This window comes from Gossypium arboreum, chromosome 9, assembly GCF_025698485.1.
Source record: "Gossypium arboreum isolate Shixiya-1 chromosome 9, ASM2569848v2, whole genome shotgun sequence".
Classification (NCBI taxonomy): Eukaryota; Viridiplantae; Streptophyta; class Magnoliopsida; order Malvales; family Malvaceae; genus Gossypium; species Gossypium arboreum.
In genome coordinates this window covers 66,996,934-67,008,694 of record NC_069078.1, presented here as the reverse complement: position 1 = coordinate 67,008,694, position 11,761 = coordinate 66,996,934, and the positions used below count along the sequence as shown (strand labels likewise).

The 11,761-nt window shown below is 32.1% G+C and overlaps 1 long non-coding RNA gene across 1 annotated transcript; it reads left to right on the top strand.

The window, feature by feature from the left end:
• Positions 1 to 740: 740 nt before the first annotated feature.
• On the top strand, positions 741 to 2,772 carry LOC128280706 (uncharacterized). Its single transcript, XR_008270825.1, has 3 exons — positions 741 to 831; positions 1,304 to 1,387; positions 2,594 to 2,772. It is a non-coding gene; the product is annotated as an uncharacterized LOC128280706 (long non-coding RNA).
• Positions 2,773 to 11,761: the final 8,989 nt, after the last annotated feature.

Sequence of the window (11,761 nt, the reverse complement as noted above, 5' to 3'; positions counted from 1 at the left end):
TACTTAGCGTATGATTTTGTTCTCGTGCGCAGGTTAGGTAACTTTTTGATTCGACCGTCGACTCAGCATCCAACGGTAATCTCAGACTCAAGAATTGGTGATTATTTTGGTTTGGTCATGACATGTACCTAGGAAAGTTATATGTTATGTCTTGGACTAATTTGGCATTTTGAATGTCTATTGAATATGTATATAGTTATAAGTTGGTAATGGTCCTTGTATTTGGTAATCTTTGTAGATTATTAGGTATGTATGTTTTAAGTCTTATATGGTGATAAGGTGACATGTTTTGAAATGAACTTAGTGAATGAATGGTATGCATATGCTAGGGTTGAATGGTTTTGGTAAGGATTTATTGTAACTGTAACATCCCGTTTTCTGTAAAATCGAAACAGTGGTGTCGAGACCACAAATTCAAGGTCGAATAATTTATTTTAATATTATTTTGTGATTTACATCATGATAGTATTGTCGTATAAAAATTTCATTAAGAAATTTTACTGTTTACATGTTCAATCTGATAAAAAGAATTAAATCGCGTAAAGTGCGAAAGTTGTGTTCTATTAGCTAAAGGTGTAAAATAGCTATAGAAATTTAAAGTAGAAGTCCTTGTTGAGTAATTAGACCACTAATTTAGTTAGTGGATGTACATGGAGTAAAATAATGAAATAGTCAATGGTAGGTTGGTATTAGGTTGGTAATAGATAAAATAATAAAAGAAAAAAAAGAAAAGAAAAAGAAAAGCTTAATCTTTCTTCATCTTCTATTGATTTTTCACCAAGAAACAGCCATGGGAGAGCTCAAAATTTCAGCAACATAATCCTCTAGCATGTAAGTGATTTTTAAGGCCATTTTTGATGATTTTTATATTTTTGGGATCGTGGTATCTTAATCTAGCTAAATAGGGGACTAATTTGCAATATGATTGAAAGTATAGAGTTTTTCCATGAGAGCACTTTTGTTTTTCTTGAAGTTTAATGGAAGAAAATAAATCTTGGTTGTTAAATAAACAACTTCTGTTAAAGGATTTTTAATGAAATTGTCAATTAGGGGTTAAGTGGTGAAAAATGAAAAGTTGGTGATAAATATGTGAAATTATGGGATTTATGGGCTGTTATAAGCACATATGAGTTTTGGCTAGGCTTGGGTATACTGAAATTTCATGAATTTCATTTTTACGAGCTTAGGGACTAATTTGTAAAGAAGTTAAATGTTAGGGGTACAATCGTAATTTTTTTATATTATGATTTGTGGATTGAATTGAATAAAATGAGGTTTGAATTAGTTAAATTTGATTATATAGATCAAGAAAAGCAACTTACGGATTTAAATCGGGGAAAAGATAAAGTATTGTATTAAGCAACTATTATCTCCGTGCAAATTTGAGGTAAGTTCGTGGACTCGAACTTAATTTTATTTCTAATTACTATTTAAATTAATTAATGCTAAATTAGCTCTTGATATAAAATGTATGCATATTATGGAATTAATGTTAAGGAAAATGAATGAGGAATATAATTGTACAAACGTTGATATATTCGACTAGTGCTGGGCGTAATCTTTGTCAACTTATCTGACTAGTGCTGGGCACACAACCGTCGGTTTATCCAACTAGCGCTGCGCGCAATTATTGTTAGTTTATCAAACTAGAGCTGGGCTCACAATTTTTATCGTCAGTATATTCGACTAACACTGGGTGCAAAAATCGTTGGTTTATCTAACTAGAGCTGGGCTCACAATTATTATCGTCGGTATATCTAACTAGCATTGGGTGAAAATATCGTTGGTTTATCCAACTAGAGCTGGGCTCACATTCAATATCATTGGTTAATTCGACTTGCGCTGGGCGTAAACTTCTCTGCAGTTTACCGCTAGGCACCGAATGCCACATCGTTAATAGATCTTGCGGTAAGATTACTTGAATTATCGAAAGAACTAAAATCTTATTTGGTTAAGTTATAATTTCATACTAATATTGATTGTTTTTGTGTTTAGCTAATAAATGGAACCTATTAATGGTAAATTGATTTACATGTTAGCATATAGTGTGCGAGATAATCACTTATCTGGTATTATTCTAAGTGGGTCAACAGGCACAGTTCTGTTACAAGGTTATATGAGTTTAATATGATATGTTTATGACATATGAATACATGGCATGGCTAACTTGGTTGATGATATGTGTTAGGCTTTTGGGCCAAATTGAGTTATGATATGCCTTATTTTACGTACTTAAATTTTGGTTAAACGAGTATGAAAAGAAGGAAAGATCATCAAATGCTTCAATTAGAATTTGCTATGAAAGCATGAAAAGGTATGAATTATTAGACGATCAAAATAAGCTTAGACACATGCTTGAAAATGTGAATGCATTTAAGTAGTGTGTCCTTATGTTATGATGTTTTGAGATGGTTTGTTAGTTTATGTGAAAATTAAAAATTGAGAGGCTAATGTTGTTTAAACTTAGGCCAAAACATGTTCGATTGACTAAAGTGGCTTATGATTATAAATTGTAGTGGTAAGCTTTATTTTTGAATTACAAACTTACTAAGCATTACATGCTTATTTTGTGTTAATTTCTTTGTGTATTTAGATATCGGAAGCTCGTTCGGGTTGGAAATTGGCGGAGATTTCATCACACTATTTATCAGCTATTTTGGTATTATGGTTTTATAATTCTGGTTATAATGGCATTTATAGGTCATCTTGGCTAATGGTAGCTTATATGTCTTGTTGTGTTTTTAGCCATTCAATATTGCTTGAAAATGGTATATGTTTTGTTATGTAAACATGTGTAAATGGCTTTATGATATGTGGGGTATGGTTGCCAAGTGAATGTCTTGTTTGTGAATTAGTATTTTGTGTACCAAATGGTTGAAATTGATATATGGTATGTATGTTAAATTTTAGGCACAAAGTCTCCTTTATGTGTTTGACCATTTAGATAAATTTTGGAAGTTTAAATTGGCATGTTTAAAGTAGCCAATTAAGGTGCCTATTAGTATCATGGTTGTGTGTGATATTATAAGATGTTATAAGCTTGTTATTGATTGGTTTTGAATGTCTAAATATGCCATGTTTAAATGCACATTGAGGTGTTTAGGTTGGTACCAAGTTGGGTGAGAAATATGGCTTGGAAAATAGCTTATTTTTGTCCACACAGGCAGAGACACGGGCGTGTGTTTTGGCTGTGTGACCCCTGTACCTAATTAATGCAAATTCAATTGTTCACACGTCCTAGCACACGGGCGTGTGACTTGGCTGTGTGACCTAAGTTAGAGAGTTACACGGGTATAGGCACGGGCTGAGACACGGCCGTATGCCTCACATTGAATGCCCATACGGCCTGAAACATGGGTGTGTCACTTGGCCGTGTGAGCCATACAATCTGGCCACACAAGTGTGTGTCCCCTGCACTTAGGAGAAATTTTGTGATTTCGCGAAAAATTCTCTGAGTTTTCGGTATAGTCCCAACTTGTTTCTAATTTTTATTTTGGGCCTAGAGGACCCATATAGGGGACTTTATGATTGATTATAAATGGTTTTTGATTTGATTGTGAGATGAACATGAAATGTCTATTTGTTCGATTATAAGTTCGGTAATACTCTGTAACCCTGTTCCGGCGTCGGACAAGGGTTATGGGTGTTACAGTAATAGCCCATTTTCAGTGAAATGGAACAGTGGTTTCGGGACCACAAATCCAAGCTAGAAAGAAAATTTATTTTAATAGATTTATATGGTATGCATTATGATAGGAATGTCATATGAAAATTCTGATAAGAAAATTTTACTGATTATGTGCTTAATTACGGAAAGGACTAAATTGCATAAAATGAAAAAGTTGAATTCTAGTAGCTAGAAGGATCAATTAGCTATGGAATTTAAAACTTGAGGTCCTTATATGGTAGTTAGACTATTAATAAAATTTAGTAGATATTTTTGGATGATTCATCCATGGAAATTTAGAAAAAGGGCAACGATTAAATTGGAAATTGAATTAATTAAAATGTGATAATAGAAAATATCATTTTATTTTCATCATCTTCCCCAAAATTTGCATGGAAACCCTAGGAGAAAGAAAGGAAACTAATCAAGTTTAATTGGGTAAGTATTCTTATCCCGTTTTTAGTAATTGTTATATTTTTGAGATCGAGATAACCTAATCTATATAGATTGGGGATCAATTGGAAAAGTTATCAAAGTATAGAAATTTTTTCATGAATGAATATGTTGAATTTTGAAATTTATGGTAGAAAACGAAAGGTTTTTTATACATAAACAATTGTTACAAAGTGAATTTTGATGAAATTGTGATTTAGGGACTAAATTATAAAGTTATAAAAAATTGAAGAAAAATTCTGAATTTTTTGAAATGCATGTGCTGTAAAACTTATACTAAAATTTCGGTTAGGCTTAGAATAAGGATTAAATTGCATGAATTTCATTTTCCAAGCCTAGGGATGAAATTGGAATTTAAGAAAAATTTAGGGGGAAAATGGTAATTTTGCCTAGAGTGTAAATTGAATATAATTGAATATTAATTATATTAAATTGATAATTAAATTCATTTATATAGATTCGAATAACTCAAATTTGAAGCTAGATCGAGGAAAAGAGAAAGTTTAGGATTAGTAGCTTTTCTTATACGAACTATTATTGAGGTAATTTCGTGTAACTAAACTGTGTTTATTTTATGTCTGAATTGAATGTGGTATGTGATTATATGTGTAAATGTTATAAATATATGAAATAATCATATGTTTGATCTTGCCCGTAAAATATTAAGTTATGTTTGAATGATTAATTTTAATGGAGTTAAGTTCCGTTTGAATAATTGTAACACCACCTACCCGTATCCATTGCCAGAATAGGGTACGAGGCATTATCGTAGTTTACTGAACATTTTCAGATAATTCTGAGTCATTTATTATTCATATTTTGAAAGTAATCATACCGTCTCTCTATTGGGCCCTCGAAGCCCCAAACATACATTAGAAACCAACCGGAATTAAATCGGGATCATAGAATTTTTTATTTTTTTATTTTTTGCAAAATCTTAAATTATATTTTCATCTAAGTACTTACCATTTCAATGCTCCTTATAATTAAATGTGTTACCATTCAATCAATAGTTTGACACTAGTCTAAGCGCCAAACAACATCATTGTTAGTATTCTTGCACATATTTCATATAAATTCAACATTGATATATCTATTTTCTCGACATATCAACCTTGAGTTTAATAATTGTCTTTACTTACATAATTTCCTTGTATCAACATATCAAAGATAATCATATATGTACATGTCATAAAACATATCATTCTCTTACCGTTTCTTCATAAGTATATATCATTCATTTCATTATATCAATATTTCATGCTCCATCATTTTCATATATTTTATGTATATTTATTCCGATAATAGCTTATATTAAACTTAATATAAATTATACCCATGTACTTATGCTTATTTCGTTTATCTATCTTCATAATTATTTCATACAACTATTTTGTACATATATTTCCATATGACCAGTTCTTGTAAACATTTCACACAACCATTTCATATAGTCATTCGTCATCTGATACATATTACCTAAATATCAATTGTTCAATAGATGTCATAGCGTCTCCCATCCACGGTCTTATTTATCTTTAACATGATGCCGTAGTGTCTTTCAACTATGGTCTTACTCATTTTCTGTCATGTTGCCATGGTATCTTTCAACCATGGTCTTATTCATTTCATGTCACGCTGCCATGGTACCTTTCAACCATGGTCTTATTCATTTCCCGTCATGTTGCCATGGTATCTTTCAACCATGGTCTTATTCTTTTCATGCCACATTGCCATGGTATTTTTCAACCATGGTCTTACACATTTCATATCATGTTGCCATGGTATCTTTTAACCATGGTCTTACACATTTCATTTCAGAGAGCACACTCCCGCGAACCTCATCTTTACAGCGAGATTACCAGTCCAGGCTAAATCCCCTGCAACGACAATTACTCTAATGAGCTTGGATCTGAATTACCAGTCCAAGCTAAATTCAGACCCTAATTTGGATTACCCGTCCGGGCTAAATCCATTTTACACGTATTCTTTAGGAGGGCTATATCAGGATAGGATCACCCGTCCGGGCTAGATCTTTTTTACCGTCAATTCCTTTTCCAATGATCCATCGAATTCCATTCCATTCAACCGGGATTTATTTTCAATTTATATCGAGTATTATCAATATTTAATCAATTATCATGAATTGAACATTCAAATCATATTTTCATCACATAACCACATATTTCAAGTATTTAAAAATACAATTCAAGTTACACAAACTTACCTCATTGCTTGTTTGTATTTATAATTTCATTAATCCGATATCCTTTCTTTTCAACGATCAAGTCTCGTATTTGAGACGTCCGGATCTTTATACATAAATTTGATCATCATTTTCATTCATTTCATATTCTAACGCATTTAATTAATGCTCTAGGCAAAATTACCATTTTGCCCCTAAACTTTTAATTAATGACGATTTCATCCTTAGGGTCAGGAAAATAAAATTCTTACAATTTAATCCTTATTTCCAGTTATTATTCTCATACATATTGATAACAGTCCATGAATTCTATAAAATATCAGAATTTTTCATAATTTCAACACTTTTCAATTTGATCCCTAAAACATGTTTTCCCCCGATCTTGAACTAAATTAATAATTTCATTCAATTTTGTAATTTAAATAATAAAATAATCCATTTCATGCAATTTGGTCATTTCTGATATTTTTATAAAATTTCCCATAAAGTTTTACTTTTATTCAATTTAGTCCCTGAGCCTAAAATATGCAAATTAGCCATGATAGATGAATATTCATACATATTTTTCCTCATCCTCCTCTCCATTCCACATCCTTAATTTATATAACATGCTACAGGTAACATTATCAATAATTTTACTATTTACTTATGTGTATATTCAAAATTGTCCATTTGCATCATAGTCACTAAATTATTTATATCTTAAGCTACAGAACTTGAAATTAAGATCTACTAATTTTCCATGAAACTATACTCATACATATTATTTCCATAAAATTTTCATAATTTTTTATTAATCCAATAAGTACAGTTTATTCTTTAAAGTCACCCCTGTTCTGCTGTCTGACAGTTTCGACTCTTCTTCACTAAAAATTAATTATCTCCTTGTACAGGATTCGAATGATATTTCCGTTTATTTCTATTGAAAATAGACTCATTCAGAATTCTAATTATATAAATTAAATTCAATAATTATTTTTCTCCAATTTTTTATGATTTTCCAAACTTAGAATAGGGTAACCTGAATTCACTCTGACCTTGTCTCACAAAATTTATTATTTCTCATAATTAAAAATTCCATTTCTTACACCTTTTCTTTTATAAGAAACTAGACTCAATAAGATTAATTCCAAATTTTTTTCATCCTCAAATTCGATTCCCAAAATTTATGGTGATTTTTCAAAGTTAGCCTACTACTGCTGTCCAAAACTGTTTTAGTGTAAGATATTAATTACCATGTTTATAACACCCTAATTTTCTTTCTCTACACTATTTTTCATCACTTTCTCTTATTTTCTCTTCACTAACATATCAAGAACATAGGATCATATGTAAGGAAACTGTATATTAACATCAATCCCATGCTTTTTCAATAATATCAAACTTAAAAATATATTGAAATCATTATGTTCTTACCTTGTTCTATTGATTTCAATCTTCATCTTGATTTTCTCTCTCCTCCAGCTTTCATTTCTTGAATCCAACTTGATATTTTAACTTCCCATAGCCTCCTTAACATTTTTCTCTCTTGGTAGCTATGGAAATTCTTTTGATTTTTGGGTGAAAATGGTGAATTTTTTGTAGAATGACCAAATTGTAAAGAAAAGAAAGTTTCTTTCTTCCTTTTCTCTTCATACGTTGGGTGTATGGGAAAAAGATGATGATTCTTCATCTTTCTTTCCTTATATATACTAAATAAAATAATAAAAAATAATAAAATATTATTTAAAAATTAAATTAAAATATTAATAAACTAATATTTATTTATTTATTTAATCTAAAATATCTCCAACATCATCATTGCTTTCTAGATTTCTCTCTCTTCCAATTAACCATTTTGCCCTTTATTATCTTTTAAAATTCCATCATTGAGTCATCATTTAATTTGATAAAATTGTAATTTACTCCTTCATAGTTCTTCACCTATTCAATTTGGTCCTAATTCATCCATTTTCCTTAGTTTCTAGATCATTCCACTCTTAAAATATTTACAATATTGGTCTTTTAACTTTTTCATATTTACACTTTAACCCTTCAAATTTTGAGTATTTACTCTTGTGAAACAAAACTTTTCTCACTTTTACAATTTAGTCCTTTCTTGAATTAATATATCATAATATACTTCTCAATTTTGACATTACTCAGAATTTCCCTTTTTGTCACTTTATTTCCTTATTTTATTATATTAAGGATAATATCTTACTGTAAAAATTTTTGGGGTATTACAATAATGAAATTCAATGAATATGTGATTTCCCGAAATGAATATGGTCCTGCATATGTTGCAGACAGATTATAGCTCAGACGAGCAATTCTGTTGAGCCCTCTCGAACATCCTGTTATATAGTTCCTGTGAGCATCCTGATCGGTAGTGATTTTGTATGTGTTGCACATTACCGTAGCTCTGTGTGAGCATCTTGTTACATGATTTGATCAGTTGTGATCCAGCATTTAATGCGGACACAAATGCAGCTCTACGTGAGCGTCCTGATATAGGCTTTTACGGGCTTCTTTAAGTGGCTCTCTTGAACTTCCTGTTACCTTATCCGATGCTCTCTAATATTATCTCTTCAGAGATATCTGATAAGCTTTACGAGCTCCCTGAATAAAACTCTTATGAGTTTACTGATTAGCCCGGATAAGTGTCCTGTTACATGATTACAAGGCTCATTGAGCATCCTGATATGTGGCTCGAGAATGTGCTTCCTGAATAAGTGCCCTACTGGGTACCCCTGATTATGAATTGATGAATTACAGATTTGTACACCTTGAGTGCACTGTTTGAGTATCCATCGATATTTCAATAATTTAACAGATAAAACTCTCGACATGAGAAAAATGATGAGATAAATAGAAATATGCCTTGAATGCTTTTGAATTATTTGATGAAAGGTTTTATGATGAGCTCATCTATACTTATTTGATGTACAAATGTATTACATGACTAACTTGCTTGATTGAGTATATGTGTTTAGGTAAACTTGTCAAATTGATGAAAAGCATAATGCTTAACATTAATAAATGTAATTGGTTAGTTTTAACTCCTGTTATACGAACTTACTAAGCATTAAATGCTTACTAGGTCTTATTTTCTCTGTTTTATAGTGCTCGGAAGCTCACGAAGGTTGGAGATCGGTTAGAGCATCCACTAACTTGTTTTGGTATAAATAAAAAACTTATTTTGGTATAATGGCATGTATAGGTGACTTGGCCATTGTTGGCATATAAATGTGGTTTGTAAACTAGCCATTGGAATGGCTAGTAATGATTTGTTTTGGTATATTTATAAGGTTATATTATGACAAATACCTATGTGTTAAGTTTATTACGTATGGTTGATCAAGTTATGCTTAACATATAAGTTAAACAAGGGTAAGAATATAAACATGAATGCATATGATAAAATATCATATTAGATGTTAGAATTGGCTTGGATTTAATGCTTGAATTGGCTGGTATATACTTGTAAGTTTTGGTGTAAGTTATTGGCAAATTTGGGTGAGAAATAAAGCTAGGAAATGGCTTTATTTTGTCCACACGGGTAGACGCACGGGCGTGTGTCTGAACCGTGTGTGACACACGACCTAGCACATGGGTATATGGTTTGGCCGTGTGTCTCCTGCATATTAAATTTGAGAAACAGAATGCTCAGAATTAAGCACATGGGCAGCGACACAGGCGTATGTCTCAACTGTGTATGCTACACGGCCCAGAACACAGGCGTGTGTCTTTGCCGTGTGAAACCTGCATTTAATTTTGGAAAAAAATTAAATTAACCACACGAACTAGCACACGTGTGTGTGGTTAGTCGTGTGGCACAAGTCAGAGAGTTACACGGGGTCAAACACGACCTGCAGCACGGGCGTGTCCCTTGACCACACAGGCGTGTGTGCCCTACATTTAGGAAAAATTTTAAAAATTTCATGAAAAATTCTTTGAGTTCCTGATTTAGTCCCGACCCGATTCCAATGTTTATATTAAGCTTCGAAGGTCCATTCAAAGGGCAATATGATTAGTTTTAGATATGAATAGTAATAGACATGAATTACATGGAATTATTTTATGAACTCTAGTAATGCTCCGTAAACCTATTCCGGCAATTGATTACATTTATGCTTGCTTGTATGGTTAATAGTGAATAATTATATGTTGTTATAAATGGTTAAATGTTGTATGTCCTGTAAATGGGATTGTGGTGCCTTGGAAGGCATATTGGATTGGTTTGAATATGGTGTTATGTTTGAAATTGAAATTGTTGCATTAAGGTGTCAAATGTGGCATACTGGTTAGGCACTTAGGTTTATTGTTATAATTATATTTTTGGCATGATATTGATATTTTTGAATTGGGTGAGAATTGATATAATGTGTTGCTTATGGCGTAAGTGAATTAGGTTTAAAAGCTTGTTGTGGAAGGTTTCTACAGGTAGACATGGTCTGCAACAGGGCCTGACACATGGCCGTGTGCCATACATGGGCATATGGCATGGCTATGTGGTCAATGCATTTTGGGTTTTAATAGATGCATAGCTTCTCATACGGTTTGGCGACACGACCGTGTGAATGCTTACAGGTTTTACAATTTTATATACATGACAACAATTTGTTACATGGTCTGGAGTCACAACCATGTGACCTGTATTACATGGTCTGGATTTTTGTACACGGTTTGCCCACACGGCCTCAGCCTTTCCACATAGTCAGGGGACACGGCTATGTGACCCCTGTTTACAAATTGTTCCTATCTTTTTATATTTATTTCAATTTGAAGCCTATTTGATACCGTGTTGATTTTAAACTTTCGTAAGCTTGGCATAGACCCGAATTTGGTTGTATTGCATGTTTTACTTGATTATATATGAATAAATTTATATTGAATGGAGATTTTGGATTATGAAATGTAATTAAATGTTCTGTATTTGCTTGTAGTACCTTATTGCTTGGGTCCGACGACCGAACCTGGTATAAGGTGTTACATGGCCATTGCGCACATAATCGTTTATGGAGATCAACTGATTAAATGTAGCTCATCTAACCCACTTGAACTAGTCCAATTCATGGAACACATAGAGAAACCCCTCTATCTACTCGAAGCCTTGGTGGCCCAGTGAAACACTTTAGTAAAACTTAAGTTACCATAATGAATATTTGTAATTTTAAAGGATATTGTAAAGCGTTTAAATCCTTTAGAATTCTCAAACTTGTAGATAGGCTTAATCCTGATTGTTGATGTAGTTTAAATTGTGTTGTTGGATTTGCAGAAACTCACTTATAAATAGAGGTTTTCTCATTATTTGTAACCATCCCATTATAGAGTAATCAAAATACTTTTGAGAGCATTTACTCGAACATCTTATGTGCGTTGCTTTCTTATGGCTTTTTTGTTTATTCGTTGCTTCATTGCCTTTGAGTTTGCTTCTGCTAAGTTCAGCGCCT